Consider the following 18624-nt stretch of genomic DNA (forward strand, 5'->3'; position numbering starts at 1 on the left):
AGGAGAAAAAGATTTACCAGTAGGTTTAAAATCTTATTTTCTCTTACGTCCTAGAGGATGCTGGGGACTCCGTAAGGACCATGGGGTTTATACCAAAGCTTCCAACCGGGCAGGAGAGTGCGGATGACTCTGCAGCACCGACAGAGCAAACGCAAGGTCCTCATCAGGGTATCAAACTTGTAGAATTTTGCAAAAGTGTTTGAACCCGACCAAGTAGCTGCTCGGCAAAGCTGTAATGCCGAGACGCCTCGGGCAGCCGCCCAAGAAGAGCCCACCTTCCTAGTGGAATGGGCCTTTACTGAATTTGGTAACGGCAATCCAGCCGTAGAATGAGCCTGCTGAATCGTGTTACAGATCCAGCGAGCAATAGTCTGCTTAGAAGCAGGAGCGCCAACCTTGTTGGCTGCATACAGGACAAACAGAGCCTCTGTTTTCCTAACCCTAGCTGTCCTGGCTACATAAATCTTTAAGGCCCTGACTACATCCAGGGACTTGGAGTCCTCCCAGTCCCCCGTAGCCACAGGCACCACAATAGGTTGGTTCATATGAAATTAAGAAACCACCTTAGGCAAAAATTGAGGACGCATCCTCAACTCTGCTCTATCCACATGAAAAATCAAATAGGGGCTCTTGTGGGACAAGGCCGCCAATTCGGACACCCGCCTTGCAGATGCCAAGGCCAATAACATGACCACCTTCCACGTGAGAAATATTAATTCAACTGTTTGAAGAGGTTCAAACCAGTGAGATTTCAGGAAACTTAACACCACGTTCAGGTCCCACGGTGCCACTGGGGGCACAAAGGGGGGCTGGATGTGCAGTACTCCCTTCACAAACGTCTGGACTTCTGGGAGAGAAGCCAATTCCCTCTGAAAGAATATAGATAGGGCCGAAATCTGTACCTTAATGGAGCCTAACTTTAGGCCCATATCCACTCCTGTCTGTAGAAAGTGGAGAAACCGGCCACGGAGAGGAAGAGGCCACGGATCTTCTGTGAGCATTTCCTGAAGATCTGAGTACCAGGCCCTTCGAGGCCTAACTGGGACAATAAGTATTGTCTGCACTCTTCTTTGTCTTATGATTCTCAATATTTTTGAGATGAGAGGAAGAGGAGGAAATAAGTAGACCGACTGAAACACTCACGGTGTCACTAGGGCACCACTGCTACTGCCTGAGGGTCCCGTGACCTGGCACAATACCTCCGAAGCTTCTTGTTAAGGCGTGACGCCATCATGTCTATTTGAGGAATTCCCCAAAGACTTGTTATCTCTGCAAAAACTTATTGATGAAGTCCCCACTCTCCTGGATGGAGATCGTGTCTGCCGAGGAAGTCTGCTTCCCAGTTGTCCACTCCCGGAATGAAGACAGCTGACAGAGCGCTTACGTGATTTTCCGCCCAGCGAAGAATCCTGGTGGCTTCCGCCATCGCCACTCTGCTCCTTGTCCCGCCTTGGCGGTTTACATGAGCCACGGCTGTGACGTTGTCTGATTGAATCAGAACCGGTAGGTCGCGAAGAAGATTCCTAGCTTGTCGTAGGCCGTTGTATATGGCCCTCAATTCCAGTATGTTGATGTGTAGACAAGCCTCCTGGCTTGACCATAGTCCCTGAAAATTTCTTCCTTGTGTGACTGCACCCCATCCTCGGAGTCTCGCGTACGTAGTCTCCAGAACCCAGTCTTGAATGCCGAACCTGTGAACCTCTAGAAGGTGAGCACTCTGCAGCCACCACAGGAGAGACACCCTGGCCCTGGGGGACAGGGTTATTTTCTGATGTATTTGTAGATGGGACCCGGACCACTTGTCCAGAAGGTCCCACTGAAAAGTCCTCGCATGAAACCTGCCGAACGGGATGGCCTCGTAGGCTGCCACCATTTTTCCCAGAACTCGAGTACATTGATGAACAGACACTCTTTTTGGTTTTAGCAGGTCTCTGACCATGTTCTGGAGATCCTGGGCTTTTTCCAATGGAAGAAAAACCCTCTTTTGTTCCGTGTCCAGAATCATGCCCAGGAATGATAGCCGAGTCGTTGGAACCAATTGTGACTTTTGCAGATTGAGAATCCAACTGTGGCTGTTGCAGCACTTTCAGGGAGAGTGACACGCTCTTCAGCAATTGGTCTCTCGATCTCGCCTTTATCAGGAGATCGTCCAAGTATGGGATAATTGTGACTCCCTGCTTGCGCAGGATCACCATCATCTCCGCCAATACCTTGGTGAAAATCCTCGGGCCCGTGGAAAGCCCAAACGGCAACGTCTGAAACTGGTAATGACAGTCCTGTACAGCAAATCTCAGGTACTCCTGATGAGGGGGGTAAATGGGGACATGAAGGTATGCATCCTTTATGTCTAGTGACACCATCAAATCCCCCCCTTCCAGGCTGGATATTACAGCTCGGAGCGATTCCATCTTGAATTTTAACTTTTTCAAGTACAGGTTTAGGGATTTTAGATTTAAAATGGGTCTGACCGAACCATCCGGCTTCGGGACCACAAACAGGGTTGAATAATACCCTTTTCCCTGTTGGACCAGGGGAACCTTGACCACCACTTGCTGTTGACACAGCTTTTGAATTGCAGCTAACACCACTTCCCTCTCCGGGGGTGAAGCTGGCAAGGCCGACTTGAAAAATCGGCGAGGGGGTACCTCTTCGAATTCCAGCTTGTAGCCTTGGGAAACAATTTCCATCGCTCAAGGATCCACGTCTGAAAGAATCCAGATCTCGCTGAAAAGTCGAAGGCATGCCCCCACCGGTGCGGACTCCCTTAGGGGAGCCCCAGCGTCATGCAATGGATTTTGTAGAAGCCGGGGAGGACTTCTGCTCCTGGGAACTAGCCAAAGCAGGTGTTCTCTTTCCTCTACCCTAACCTCTGGCAAGGAAGGAGGAGCCCCGACCTCTTCTGGACTTATGCGACCGAAAGGACTGCATCTGATACTGTGGAGTTTTCTTTTGCTGTTGGGGAACAAAAGGTAAAAAGGTAGATTTACCCGCGGTAGCTGTGGCAACCAGGTCCGCGAGCCCCTCCCCAAACAACACTTCACCCGTGTAAGGTAAAACCTCCATATGCTTCTTTGAGTCTGCATCACCCGTCCATTGGCGGGCCCATAGAGCTCGTCTCGCAGAAATAGCCATGGCATTGGCTCTGGAACCCAGCAGCCCAACGTCTCTTTGAGCGTCCCTCATATATAAGACAACAAAAGAAACTACTTTTACAGCGCCTCACCCAAATAAATTGATAAAACTGAAAAAAAAAACAGTTTAAATGAGCTCCTGAGACACTGCGCTTGCCACAACCACTATGTGAGAATGGATAAACGAACTGAAAAGCAACAAAAGTGGCTGCGCTGTGGCCCTCATTCCGAGTTGTTCGCTCTGTAAAAATCTTCGCATCGCAGCGATTTTCCGCTTAATGCGCATGCGCAATGTCCGCACTGCGACTGCGCCAAGTAAATTTGCTATGCACTTAGTAATTTTACTCACGGCTTTTTCATCGGTCTGGCGATCGTAATGTGATTGACAGGAAATGGGTGTTACTGGGCGGAAACAGGCCGTTTTATGGGCGTGTGGAAAAAAAACGCTACCGTTTCCGGAAAAAACGCAGGAGTGGCCGGAGAAACGGAGGAGTGTCTGGGCGAACGCTGGGAGTGTTTGTGACGTCAAACCAGGAACGACAAGCACTGAACTGATCGCAGATGCCGAGTAAGTCTGAAGCTACTCAGAAACTGCTACGAGGTGTGTAATCGCAATATTGCGAATACATCGTTCGCAATTTTACTATGCTAAGATTCACTCCCAGTAGGCGTAGGCTTAGCGTGTGCAAAGCTGCTAAAAACGGCTTGCGAGCGAACAACTCGGAATGACCCCCTGTGTGTCAGCAGTTATGTATAAACAGAGAGCAAAACGTGTAATAAAATTATATATTTAATCTCATAATAAGAACAATTAAAATATGTAATTGACAGCACATCTATATCTGTCTCAGGTGATAAAACAAAGTTCAGCCATATGATCAAAAGTGGCTATCCAGAATGATGCTTCCTATTCCACAGTGCAAAAGGAAATAGGAGGATTAATGGCCCTCATTCCGAGTTGTTCGCTCGGTATTTTTCATCGCATCGCAGTGAAAATCCGCTTAGTACGCATGCGCAATGTTCGCACTGCGACTGCGCCAAGTAACTTTACTATGAAGAAAGTATTTTTACTCACGGCTTTTTCTTCGCTCCGGCGAACGTAATGTGATTGACAGGAAATGGGTGTTACTGGGCGGAAACACGGCGTTTCAGGGGCGTGTGGCTGAAAACGCTACCGTTTCCAGAAAAAACGCAGGAGTGGCCGGAGAAACGGTGGGAGTGCCTGGGCGAACGCTGGGTGTGTTTGTGACGTCAACCAGGAACGACAAGCACTGAAATGATCGCACAGGCAGAGTAAGTCTGGAGCTACTCTGAAACTGCTAAGTAGTTAGTAATCGCATTATTGCGAATACATCGGTCGCAATTTTAAGAAGCTAAGATTCACTCCCAGTAGGCGGCGGCTTAGCGTGTGTAACTCTGCTAAATTCGCCTTGCGACCGATCAACTCGGAATGAGGGCCAATGAGTGCTGTTCCAGATAGTTAGCTCTATCATTCACCGGATGGATAATTAAACATATAATACCTCTCTAAAGGGGCTGGTGTATACTAGCCGAGCGTCCCCGGCTAATAAATCCTGCGTTGCCCAATGTACTGCACAACGGAGAGGAAATGTAGGGTGCCCGATGCTTGGCACCTGCCGCCGTGCAGGAGTGTGCGGCAGTCTCCTATTTCAGTAGTTGCTGACCGGCGGTAGTGACAAGCCGCAGCGGTAAGATGGAAAGCGGCTTCTTGTAGCGGTGAGTCGGTCAGCGCCGATGATAGTAAAACAGTGTGGATTGCACAGGGATGAATCACCTGGACCAGGTGTGCAGAAGGCGGAGTGCTGACGCGTTTCGTCACAATCACGTGACTTTATCATACCTTTGATAAAGTCACGTGATCGTGACTAAACACGTCAGGACTCCGCCTTCTGCACACCTGGTCCAGGTGATTCATCCCTGTGCAATCCACACTGTTTTACTATCATCGGCGCTGACCGACTCACCGTTACAAGAAGCCGCTTTCCATCTTACCGCTGCGGCTTGTCACTACCGCCGGTCAGCAACTACTGAAATAGGAGACTGCCGCACACTCCTGCACGGCGGCAGGTGCCAAGCATCGGGCACCCTACATTTCCTCTCCGTTGTGCAGTACATTGGGCAACGCAGGATTTATTAGCCGGGGACGCTCGGCTAGTATACACCAGCCCCTTTAGAGAGGTATTATATGTTTAATTATCCATCCGGTGAATGATAGAGCTAACTATCTGGAACTGCACTCATTAATCCTCCTATTTCCTTTTGCACTGTGGAATAGGAAGCATCATTCTGGATAGCCACTTTTGATCATATGGCTGAACTTTGTTTTATCACCTGAGACAGATATAGGTGTGCTGTCAATTACATATTTTAATTGTTCTTATTATGAGATTAAATATATAATTTTATTACACGTTGTGCTCTCTGTTTATGCATAACTGCTGACACACAGCGCAGCCACTTTTGTTGCTTTTCAGTCCCTCATATATAAGACTGCGTCTTTAATGTGGGCTAAGGTTAATAAAATGGTATCCCTGTCTAGGGTATCAAGGTCAGCTGACAAGGTATCTGTCCATGCTGCAACTGTGCTACATACCCATGCCGATGCTATTGCCGGTCTGAACAAAGCACCTGTATGCGCATAGATAGACTTTAAAGTAGTCTCCTGTCTGCGATCAGCAGGATCCTTGAGGGCTGCCGTGTCCGGAGACGGTAGCGCCACCTTCTTGGACAGGCGTGTTAAAGCCTTGTCCACCCTGGGAGAGGATTCCCAACATACCCTGTCCTGTGCAGGGAAAGGATACGCCATAAGAACCCTTTTGGGAATCTGCAGTTTTTTATCTGGAGTTTCCCAAGCTTTTTCAAATAACTCGTTAAGCTCATGAGATGGAGGAAAGGTTACCTCAGGTTTCTTTTCCTTATACATGCGCACCCTCGTGTCAGGGACAGAGGGGTCATCTGTGATATGCAAAACATCTTTTATTGCAATAATCATACACTGAATACTTTTTGCCACCCTTGGGTGCAATCTTGCATCATCGTAGTCGACACTGGAATCAGAATCCGTGTCGGTATTAGTGTCTACTATTTGGGATAGGGGACGTTTTTGAGACCCAGAAGGGCCTTGTGACCCAGTCCAATCCGTGGATTGACTCCCTGCTTTCTCCTTGGACTCTGCTTTGTCCAGTCTCTTATGTAATGAGGCCACACTTGCATTCAACATATGCCACATGTCCATCCAATCATGAGTCGGCGTTGCCGACGGAGACACACCACTCATCTGCTCCACCTCTTCCTTGGACGAGCCTTCCGCTTCAGACATGCCGACACGCACGTACCGACACCCCCACACACACAGGGATATATCTATAAGGGGACAAATCCCCAACAAGGCTCTTTGGAGAGACAGAGAGAGAGAGTATGCCAGCACACACCCAGCGCCAACTGACACTGGAACACACCCATATAGCGCTTTTTATATATAATCAATGTTATACACACTCACTGCGCTTAAAAAATGCCCCCCCCCCCCCTCTTTTCAGTCCTCTGTCACCGAGTTCAGCAGGGGAGTGTCCGGGGAGCCAGCTTCTCTGCAGCTTCTGTGGAGAAAATGGCACTGTTAGTGCTGAGGGATCAAGCTCCGCCCCGTCCAGCGGCGGGCTTTGGTCCCGCTTCAATATTCAAAAAATGGCGGGGGATCTCTCAATTTACTGCCTCCGCAGCCTAATGTGCCCTTATATGCCAGTACAGAGGTTTATTGCTGCCCAGGGTGCCCCCCCTGCGCCATGCACCCATCAGTGCCTGTTTCGTGTGTGTAGTGTGTGGGAGCAATGGCGCGCAGCGTTACCGCTGCGCGCTTACCTCAGTGAAGATCTGAAGTCTTCTGCCGCCTTGAAGTCTTCTTTTTGTCACGATCCGGGTATCTGGACGCCATTTCTTACCTATCAGATGCCTCCTAAGGCTGGCTCAGCGCTCCAGGACCGGATCCCATCTGTTATCCTGATGTGCACATTCCCACATCCTCTCCTGTCTCTCTGGACGCAGTCACAGTAACGCCTTATACATCTGGCATGGCGTCTCCCGCGGCCTCCGCCGCCGTCCCTGAGCTTCTGCATTCAGAGTGGCGATTACGTCAGCCGCGGCCTCTGCTGTGTCCGCGTGGTCGGATGTGCATCTGTCAGCCTGGCGTCTCCTGTCTCCGGTGGCCGGCGCCGCCATTACTGTTTTCCAGACCACATGGATTACAATCCAAACTTCCCTCCAAGTGTCTGCATGGGCGCAGCCATCTTGGATTCTGTCAGCTGATCATTCCTACCAATCCGTTGTCAGTATTATTAATTTGCATAATTGCCTAGCCAATGCCTTCCTTGCTGCAGGTATAAATAGGTTGTGCCTGAGCAAGGAAGGCGTCAGTGCTTTGGTTGTCAAACCTAGTTCCAGTTTGTCTCTCTTCTGTGAATGTCTTCCAGGTTCCAGCTCCTGTCTCCAGACTTCTGCTATAGAGACCCGCACCAGCATTCCATCTGCGGTGTAGCCTGACTCTCCGATCCATTCTGGACTCACCTGTTTCCAGCTACAACATCACCTGCTTCCAGCTCAGCTTCCAGCAGTGTACAGCTTCTCTTAAAGGGCCGGTGTCCTTTCTGCAGTTTACCACTCTCCACCGGTATTATTATTTCTCCGCTCTCAAATTCTACATTTCATCTACATTGCATCGCTCTCAAGCTTTATTTATTATTTAACTGGTTCCAGCCAGTATCCACTCCGTGCCAACACCTGTCTGGTTCTAACCAGTACCCACAGCAGCATTTTATCTACAGCAGTCCAGCTTTCCCTGGAACACCAGCTGGTACGACCCTGGGCTTTCCTCATTGCTACAGTTGAGCCTGGTAAGGACTTTCCAACTTGCAGATAATAAGAACTGTCTCATACCACCAGAGCTCTGTGGCCCCTGCCACCCTGTAGTACCCAGGAACTGTATTATTATTTCTCTGCTGATTTTTATGTTACTTTTTACTGCTACTGTGATGCATGGAGTTTGTCATAAATAAATATCATTGACTTTTACTCAAGTTGTCGTGGTCACGCCTTCGGGCGGTTTCTCTTCATGTTACTTACATGTCCAGGGGTCTGATACAACCTCCCAGGTTCCGGTACATCTCAGCCCCTACAACTGAGGCTGCCTTCCGTCAGCTCAGGCCCTCAGTTGTGACAGTAAGCACTGACCAAATGAATCCAGCCGGAGACCAGGATCAAGCGGCCAGGCCGATGCAAGAACTGGCAGCCCGACTTGAACATCAGGAGGCTGCACAGGGCCACATCATCCGCTGTCTCCAGGATTTCTCTACTCGGCTGGATGGGATTCAGACAACTCTCCGTGGATCAGGCGCATCTGGGGCGTCAACCACAGTGACTCCAACTATAACCCCACCCACCTTACCCGTTTCTGCCCCACGTCTTCATCTTCCAACGCCAGCAAAATTTGACGGATCTCCAAGATTCTGCAGGGGATTTCTCAACCAGTGTGAGATTCAGTTTGAGCTACAACCTGGCAATTTTCCCAGTGACCGTACAAAAATTGCCTACATCATCTCACTTCTCAGTGGCTCAGCCCTTGACGGGGCATCACCGTTATGGGAGAGGTCCGACACCCTGCTATCTTCTTACACTGCATTCGTGTCAACATTCAGGCGCATCTTCGACGAGCCAGGCCGGGTAACTTCAGCTTCGTCTGAGATTCTCCGTTTACGCCAGGGATCACATACTGTAGGACAATATCTTATACAGTTCCAGATCCTGGCATCTGAACTGGCATGGAACGACGAGGCCCTGTATGCTGCATTCTGGCATGGTTTATCCGAGCGTATTAAAGATGAGTTAGCTACCAGAGACTTACCCTCCAAGTTAGATGAGCTAATCTCACTTTGTACAAAAGTTGACTTACGTTTCAGAGAGAGAGCAACTGTGCGTGGAAGATCATCTGCTCCAAAATCTTCTGCTCCTCCTCCTCGCCAACTGTCACCAACTAAAGATGAACCCATGCAAATTGGCCGTTCCCGTTTAACTCCTGCTGAGCGCCGAAGACGTCTCTCTGAGTCTCTCTGTCTGTATTGTGCAGCCCCGTCTCACACTATTCATGCCTGTCCCGAACGTCCGGGAAAACTCCAAACCCTAGCTCGCCCAGGAGAGGGCCGGCTAGGAGTAATGATCTCCTCTCCATCTCCTCAAGATTGTAATCTCCCAGTCTCGCTTCAAGTTGCTCAACGTTATCAGAACGTCATTGCCCTCCTGGATTCCGGAGCAGCTGGGAACTTTATTACCGAAGCCTATGTTAAACGGTGGTCCCTACCCACCGAGAGACTTCCTTCCTCCTTTTCCTTAACTGCCGTGGATGGCAGTAAAATTTTTGATACAGTTATTGCTCTAAGGACTCTACCAGTTCGTCTGAGAGTGGGAGTTCTTCATTCCGAACTTATTTCACTTTTAGTGATTCCAAGAGCCACACATCCTGTGGTCCTGGGCCTTCCATGGCTCCGTCTTCACAATCCTACAACTGATTGGACGACTACGCAAATCCTGGCATGGGGTCCCTCCTGTGCTGAGACATGTTTGTTTAAAGTGTTGCCTGTCTGTTCTTCCTCCCCCAGGTCGTCTGATGTTCCACCTCCTCCATATCAAGATTTCACGGATGTGTTCAGTAAAGCTTCTGCTGATATCCTTCCTCCTCATAGAGAATGGGACTGCCCGATTGATCTCGTTCCAGGGAAGGTTCCACCTCGAGGCCGAACTTATCCGTTGTCTCTGCCCGAGACGCATTCTATGGAGGAATACATTAAAGAGAACCTAGCAGAGGGGTTCATTCGACCTTCTTCTTCTCCAGCCGGCGCAGGCTTCTTTTTTGTAAAAAAGAAAGATGGTGGTCTGCGGCCGTGCATCGACTACAGAGGTTTGAACGACATTACCATCAAGAACCGCTATCCTTTACCCCTGATTACTGAGCTCTTTGACAGAGTTAGCGGAGCTACCATCTTTACAAAGCTGGACTTGAGAGGTGCATACAATCTCATCCGGATCCGTGAGGGTGACGAGTGGAAGACCGCATTTAACACCCGTGACGGACATTATGAGTACCTCGTCATGCCCTTCGGATTGAGCAATGCTCCAGCTGTCTTCCAGCATTTCGTCAATGAGATCTTCAGAGACATTCTATACCGTCATGTCGTGGTCTATCTAGATGATATCCTCATTTTTGCCAACAATTTAGAGGAACATCGTTTTTGGGTAAAGGAGGTTCTGTCCCGTCTCCGTGTCAATCATCTCTATTGCAAATTAGAGAAATGCGTCTTTGAAGTCAAGTCCATTCCGTTTCTAGGGTACATTGTGTCCGGTTCCGGACTAGAGATGGATCCTGAGAAACTACAAGCAATCCAGAATTGGCCGGTACCCTTAACCCTCAAAGGGGTCCAGAGGTTCTTAGGGTTCGCCAATTATTACCGAAAGTTTATACGAGACTTTTCCACCATTGTGGCGCCTATTACTGCTTTCACCAAGAAGGGTGCTAACCCGTCCAAGTGGTCTGAAGAAGCCATGCAAGCTTTTCATCTTTTAAAACAGAGGTTCATCTCTGCGCCTGTCCTGAAACAGCCTGACATCGACTCTCCTTTCATCCTAGAGGTGGATGCCTCCTCCGTTGGAGTAGGAGCGGTGTTATCTCAGAGGGCTAAAGATGGCCATTTACATCCTTGCAGTTTCTTCTCACGGAAGTTCTCCCCAGCGGAGCGCAACTATGCCATTGGCGACCAGGAGTTGCTAGCCATCAAGCTCGCTCTAGAGGAGTGGAGATATCTGTTGGAGGGAGCTTCTCATTCAATCACCATCCTTACAGACCACAAGAACCTTCTATATCTGAAAGGCGCACAATGTCTCAACCCTCGTCAGGCCAGATGGGCACTTTTCTTTTCCAGGTTCGACTTTAAACTCCAGTTCTGTCCGGGCTCTCAGAATCGCAAGGCCGATGCCCTTTCCCGCTCATGGGAGCAAGAAAATGAGTCAGAGTCTTCAGACAAGCATCCTATTATAAGTCTGTTGGCATTCTCCACGGTAGGGATGGACTCTACGCCCCCATCAGGGAAAAGTTTTGTGAAGCCGACACTAAGGAAGAAGCTCATGCATTGGGCCCATGCTTCCCGCTTTGCCGGACATACAGGTATCCAAAAAACCCTGGAGTTTATCTCTAGGTCCTATTGGTGGCCAACTCTGAAAAAGGACGTTTTGGAGTTTATTGCATCTTGCCCAAAGTGTGCTCAACATAAAGTATCCCGCCAGTCGCCTGCGGGGCAACTGGTTCCACTATCTGTTCCCCGTCGACCATGGACCCATTTGTCGATGGATTTTATTACAGATTTGCCCATGTGCAACAAGTTTAATACCATCTGGGTGGTAGTTGACCGGTTCACCAAGATGGCACACTTTATTCCTCTCACCGGTCTTCCGTCAGCTTCCAAGTTGGCTCAAGTATTCATACAAGAGATCTTTCGACTCCACGGTCTTCCAGAAGAAATTATCTCAGATCGAGGAGTTCAATTCACAGCCAAATTCTGGCGAAGTTTATGTCAAGCCCTCCAAGTCAAGCTAAAGTTTTCCACGGCTTACCATCCTCAGACCAATGGTCAAACTGAGAGGGTGAATCAGGACTTGGAGTCCTTCCTCCGCATCTATGTGTCCTCCTCTCAAGATGACTGGGTTCAATTACTTCCCTGGGCCGAGTTCTGTCATAACAACCAGTATCATTCTTCATCTTCTTCAACACCATTCTTCACCAACTTTGGATTCCACCCTAAAGTCCCTGAGTTCCAACCGCTTCCAGCAACTTCTGTTCCCGCAGTGGATATCACCTTGCATCAGTTTGCCAATATCTGGAAGAGCGTACGATCAGCTCTGCTCAAGGCATCGTTCAGGTACAAGAAGTTTGCGGATAAGAAGCGTCGAGCAGTTCCTGCTCTCAAGGTGGGTGATCGGGTATGGTTATCCACGAAGAATTTGAGGTTAAGAGTTCCCAGTATGAAGTTTGCACCTCGCTACATCGGTCCTTTTAAAATTGATCAAGTCATCAATCCTGTTGCTTACAGACTCCAGTTGCCTCCCTTCTTAAAGATACCCAGGACATTCCATGTTTCCCTGTTGAAACCGCTAATCTTGAATCGGTTTCATTCCTCACTTCCTCCAACTCCGAAAGTCCAAACTCAACGAGGCGTTGAGTATGAAGTAGCCAAGATCCTGGACTCACGTCACCGTTACGGTCAACTTCAGTATCTTATTGACTGGAAGGGTTATGGCCCTGGGGAACGTTCATGGACCAATGCTTCTGATGTCCATGCTCCTGCCTTGGTCCGGAGATTCCATTCCAAGTTTCCTCAAAAGCCAAAGAAGTGTCCTGGGGCCACTCCTAAAGGGGGGGGGGGGTGCTGTCACGATCCGGGTATCTGGACGCCATTTCTTACCTATCAGATGCCTCCTAAGGCTGGCTCAGCGCTCCAGGACCGGATCCCATCTGTTATCCTGATGTGCACATTCCCGCATCCTCTCCTGTCTCTCTGGACGCAGTCACAGTAACGCCTTATACATCTGGCATGGCGTCTCCCGCGGCCTCCGCCGCCGTCCCTGAGCTTCTGCATTCAGAGTGGCGATTACGTCAGCCGCGGCCTCCGCTGTGTCCGCGTGGTCGGATGTGCATCTGTCAGCCTGGCGTCTCCTGTCTCCGGTGGCCGGCGCCGCCATTACTGTTTTCCAGACCACATGGATTACAATCCAAACTTCCCTCCAAGTGTCTGCATGGGTGCAGCCATCTTGGATTCTGTCAGCTGATCATTCCTACCAATCCGTTGTCAGTATTATTAATTTGCATAATTGCCTAGCCAATGCCTTCCTTGCTGCAGGTATAAATAGGTTGTGCCTGAGCAAGGAAGGCGTCAGTGCTTTGGTTGTCAAACCTAGTTCCAGTTTGTCTCTCTTCTGTGAATGTCTTCCAGGTTCCAGCTCCTGTCTCCAGACTTCTGCTATAGAGACCCGCACCAGCATTCCATCTGCGGTGTAGCCTGACTCTCCGATCCATTCTGGACTCACCTGTTTCCAGCTACAACATCACCTGCTTCCAGCTCAGCTTCCAGCAGTGTACAGCTTCTCTTAAAGGGCCGGTGTCCTTTCTGCAGTTTACCACTCTCCACCGGTATTATTATTTCTCCGCTCTCAAATTCTACATTTCATCTACATTGCATCGCTCTCAAGCTTTATTTATTATTTAACTGGTTCCAGCCAGTATCCACTCCGTGCCAACACCTGTCTGGTTCTAACCAGTACCCACAGCAGCATTTTATCTACAGCAGTCCAGCTTTCCCTGGAACACCAGCTGGTACGACCCTGGGCTTTCCTCATTGCTACAGTTGAGCCTGGTAAGGACTTTCCAACTTGCAGATAATAAGAACTGTCTCATACCACCAGAGCTCTGTGGCCCCTGCCACCCTGTAGTACCCAGGAACTGTATTATTATTTCTCTGCTGATTTTTATGTTACTTTTTACTGCTACTGTGATGCATGGAGTTTGTCATAAATAAATATCATTGACTTTTACTCAAGTTGTCGTGGTCACGCCTTCGGGCGGTTTCTCTTCATGTTACGTACATGTCCAGGGGTCTGATACAACCTCCCAGGTTCCGGTACATCTCAGCCCCTACAACTGAGGCTGCCTTCCGTCAGCTCAGGCCCTCAGTTGTGACACTTTTCTTCTTATACTCACCCGGCTTCTATCTTCCGGCTCTGCGATGAGGACGGTGGCGCGGCTCTGGGACTAACGGCAGGGTGAGACCTGCGTTCCGACTCCCTCTGGAGCTAATGGTGTCCAGTAGCCTAAGAAGCAGAGCCTATCAGTTAAGTAGGTCTGCTTCTCTCTCCTCAGTCCCACGATGCAGGGAGCCTGTTGCCAGCAGTGCTCCCTGAAAATAAAAAAACCTAACAAAATAATTTTTCAGAGAAACTCTGGAGAGCTCCCCTGTAATGCACCCTATTTCCTCTGGGCACAAAATCTAACTGAGGTCTGGAGGAGGGGCATAGAGGGAGGAGCCAGTGCACACCCATACTAAAAGTTCTTTATAGTGCCCATGTCTCCAGCGGAGCCCGTCTATACCCCATGGTCCTTATGGAGTCCCCAGCATCCTCTAGGACGTAAGAGAAAGGCCATTCAAGCCTATACATCTGCCTACGATATAGGTAAAGGAGGGGGAATTCACCTGACTCAAGCGCAGTGGAGAATGATTTCAACATTGTGCAAGGTTCTCCAACCCTTTGAACTTGTCACACCCGAAGTCAGTTCAGACACTGCCAGCCTGAGTCAGGTCATTCCTCTCATCAGGCTTTTGCAGAAGAAGCTGGAGACATTGAAGGAGGAGCTAAAACAGAGCGATTCCGCTAGGCATGTGGGACTTGTGGATGGAGCCCTTCTTTCGCTTAACCAGGCTTCACGGGTGGTCAATCTGTTGAAATCAGAGCACAACATTTTGGCCACCGTGCTCGATCCTAGGTTTAAAGCCTACGTTGTATATCTCTTTCCGGCAGACACAAGTCAGGTCTGAATTAGGCCCCTACTTGGCTCAGGAGCATGCACAGTCCTCTAAGCTTGCGAGCAGGGTCTTCCTATCTCTATGACTGTTTATTATTACCCAGTTTTGTTTTATCATTATTTGCAGTTGTAAAGTGCAACAGAATTTGCTGCGCTATATAAGAATCTGTTAGTTAATTAATTAATTAATTAATAATAAGATCTCACAGTGTATTTTGGGGGTAATTCTGAGTTGATCGCAGCAGCAAGTTTGTTAGCAATTGGGCAAAATTGTGTGCACTGCAGGGGAGGCAGATGTAACATGTGCAGAGAGAGTTAGATTTGGGTGGGGTGTGTTCAAACTGAAATTTAAATTGCAGTGTAAAATTAAGCAGCCAGTATTTACCCTGCACAGAAACAAAATAACCCACCCAAATCTAACGCTCTCTGCAAATGTTATATCTGCTAGTTATAACAAGGATAGCCACAGGAGGGCACTATATCACAACTGAAGTTTGATAGATGAGAATGTGTGAGAGGAATGCATTAAAAAAAAAGTGAAGGGTTCTCTGAAGGACTCTTAGCATATCATTGTTGCATGTGGCAATATCCTATGCCCTGGGGCATATAATTTAAATGCCTGAGGTCTATGCCAATATAGTATCTTTGGACAGGGCCGGTGCAAGGTCTCTCTGCACCCTAGGCAAAGCATCAACCTGGTGCCCAGTGGCGCACCCAGGGGGGGTTCCGAGCACCCAGAAACCCCCTCCACTAAAAAAAAATAAAAAATAAAAATAAAAATTCTTTTTTTTAGCTGCATGAGTATTATTAATGACTGTCTAGCGTCCTCTGTAACCTGCTGTCTTCCTGGTGGCACTTGTAAGTGCAATAAAAGTTTACTTTATTTTAATTATAGTACATATATATCCATGTGCATACATATATACACATGTATATACATACATACATATATACATATAAACACACACACACACACACACACATATGATAGATAGATATATATATATATATATATATACATGTGTATATATATGTGTACTGTATGTGTGTGTATATATATATATATATATATGTATGCATGTTTAATATGCTATGTATATGTGTATATGTATGTGTGTGTGTGTATGTATATATATATATATATATGTGTAGATATATATATATATATATATATATATATACACACACACACACACAGACACACTAGTTTTACGGACCCAGCATATACTGGGTCACCTCAGTCCCCACCCCCGTAATTGGCTCCGCCCAGTTCTGGAAACCCCCCCCCATGCAAATCCTGCGTTTGCCACTGCTGGTGCCCCCTAACCTGCAACCCTCCTGCAGGAGGTGCATTATGACTATGAGGAGCCGCCATGGGGGCGCCTCTCGGGAGCCATGGTTACATCCCCCTCCTATGTGCCTTCACATGACTTGATGTTACACGTGTCGGCACAGAGAAAGCGCTGAGGCACTATGTGGTACAGCCTGATAGTGGTGGCTGCACCTGATTAGACCCGCAGCAGCAGCCAGCACAGTGTAAAAAGAAGTGGCCGCATACAGAGACATCTTTCAGTTTTTTGCTAGATGAAATGGATTCAGTGGCGCCCTCCAGGTGCTGGCGGCCTGGCGCCCCTAGGCAGCCGCCTAAAGCTGCCTAATGGTAGAGCCGGCCCTGTCTTTGGATGTATTTCATGTGACTCATTAACAAATAAAAAGCAAGTGTGAAACAGTAATTGTATAGCATTAACCCAAATATTTTGTCACATTTTTATGTGTCGAGTAAAGAAATTAAGTTCTTGGGGTTTTTGGCTTATTTATTAAAACTGGCAGAAATGCCCTGGAAACTAAAGTCCCTTCCCCACGCTATTCACAGTGATCATGAGTTTCAGAGGTAGTAATGAGTGCCTCCAATAAGCAGCTGTCCCGGAACACCTTATAAAGTTTACTTTCAACATTAATAGCGCAGGTGACAGTTTCCATTGCCAGATTATGTCTCAGCAGTGTACTGTTCATGTGCAACCTTGTGAGAGCTGGCCTGATTCAGAGGCAGGAGGGATCAGTGCTGTGTCTTCAGTAGCAGCAGATCTGAGAAGATACATAGTATGTTGTAATTGTCGTCTTTTGAATTGAGACTATCACATACCTCCCAACATGACCCTCTCCAGGAGGGACACAATGCTCTGCTTCTGGATTTTTCTCTTTATGTATGATTGCCGGCACCTGTTTTGAACAGGTTAGTGGATAAGAAAGGTGTTTCAGCACAGGTGATGGCAATCATAAATTAAGAGGGAAGTCCAGAGGTAGAGCATTCTGTCCCTCCTGGAGAGGGTCATGTTGGGAGGTATGCTATCACCTGTGCCTCCTCTGATCTGTAGCATGCACCTGGAGATGCAGCATTAGATCACCGTTGCAAACACTGGGATGAACACAGAATGCTCTGCTCCTGGACTTCCCTCTTAATGTATCCTTGCCATCACCTGTGGTGAAACACCTTTCTTATCCATTAACCTGTTCAACACAGGTGCCGACAATCATAAACTAAGAAAAAGTCCAGGAGCAGAGCATTGTGTCCCTCCTGGAGAGGGTCATGTTGGGAGGTATGCAATTGGGCATTTGAGCAAGGCCAGTAAATCTGCGCCAGCTACAGATTGCCAATCACCCGATGTCTGCAGCCGCACTGCGTACGACGATGCAGCACCAGATCTGCACATGCACAGTGCAGCTCTTACACATGTGCAGCTCAACAATCATTGCCCATATCGATACACAATCAGTGTCTGAATCAGCACAATCGAAATGTCAGTTTCTCCTGCGTTATAGGCTTGGTAAATAGGAGTTTTACACAATTTAGTAATAATCATGCAGACATTTCTGTTTACATATGAATAACGCAGACAAGAGTTTGGATGAATAGGCCCCATAATTATATAATTTCTGATTATTATTAGGTATTTCTTGGTGTTTAGGTCATGCCTGGCCAACCTGTGGCTCTCCAGCTGTTGTGAAACTACAAGTCCCAGCATGCCCTGCGACAGTTTTGCTATTAGGGAATGCTAAAACTGTGGCATGGCATACTGGGATGTGTAGTCTCACAACAGCACAGCTGGAGAGCCACAGGTTGGCCAGGCCTGGTTTAGGTCGTAGTAAGATCCTGACCTCTCTACAGTCTAAATCCACTAATAGGAACTCACTGTTATGATATGATATATGAGGGTGGTTCAATAACTGAGGTAACAAGACCTCTCGTGTGTAGTGTTCTCTATTTCATTCTAATTTCGTGCCAGGCCAGAGCAGGTAGCCCACTACGTTCCCTCACAGCCATTAGACTGCACCTCATATCAATCATACTGTCCCATCACCAGATTTAAGATTGCAGGGCTGGCAGAAACATGACCAAACACTGAGGTGCGTTATGCGATCAGTAATCTGCGTCTAAAGGGCACATCATCAGCAGAAATTCACCGCCAACTTGTTGAGGTGTACACAGTGATAACGTCATGTCACAGAAACAGGGCCGGATCTAGGGGGGGGGCGAAGGAGGTGACCCCCCCCCCCCCCTAACACAGTCATAGCCACGCTCACTTTTGAGCAGAAGAGAGCTCTCTTGGGAGAGCCTGAGGCAGAACGATGTGCTGCAGCTTATACCACAGCAGCACAGAGGAGCCAGGAGAGCAAGGATTACAGAGCATTTGCCCCTCACTTGCTGGTGTGTGGGTACTAGGGCTAATAAATACAATTACCCCATAGCACAGTCACATGTACATAGAACAATCACAAAGCTCTATCTCAGTCTCACTCAAAAAGTTCAGTCAGAATTGAGAGAGGAGGAGTTAGGATTGCAGATGGGAGGAGTTGGGACTGTAG

Source organism: Pseudophryne corroboree, chromosome 11 (assembly GCF_028390025.1).
Source record: "Pseudophryne corroboree isolate aPseCor3 chromosome 11, aPseCor3.hap2, whole genome shotgun sequence".
Taxonomy (NCBI): domain Eukaryota; kingdom Metazoa; phylum Chordata; class Amphibia; order Anura; family Myobatrachidae; genus Pseudophryne; species Pseudophryne corroboree.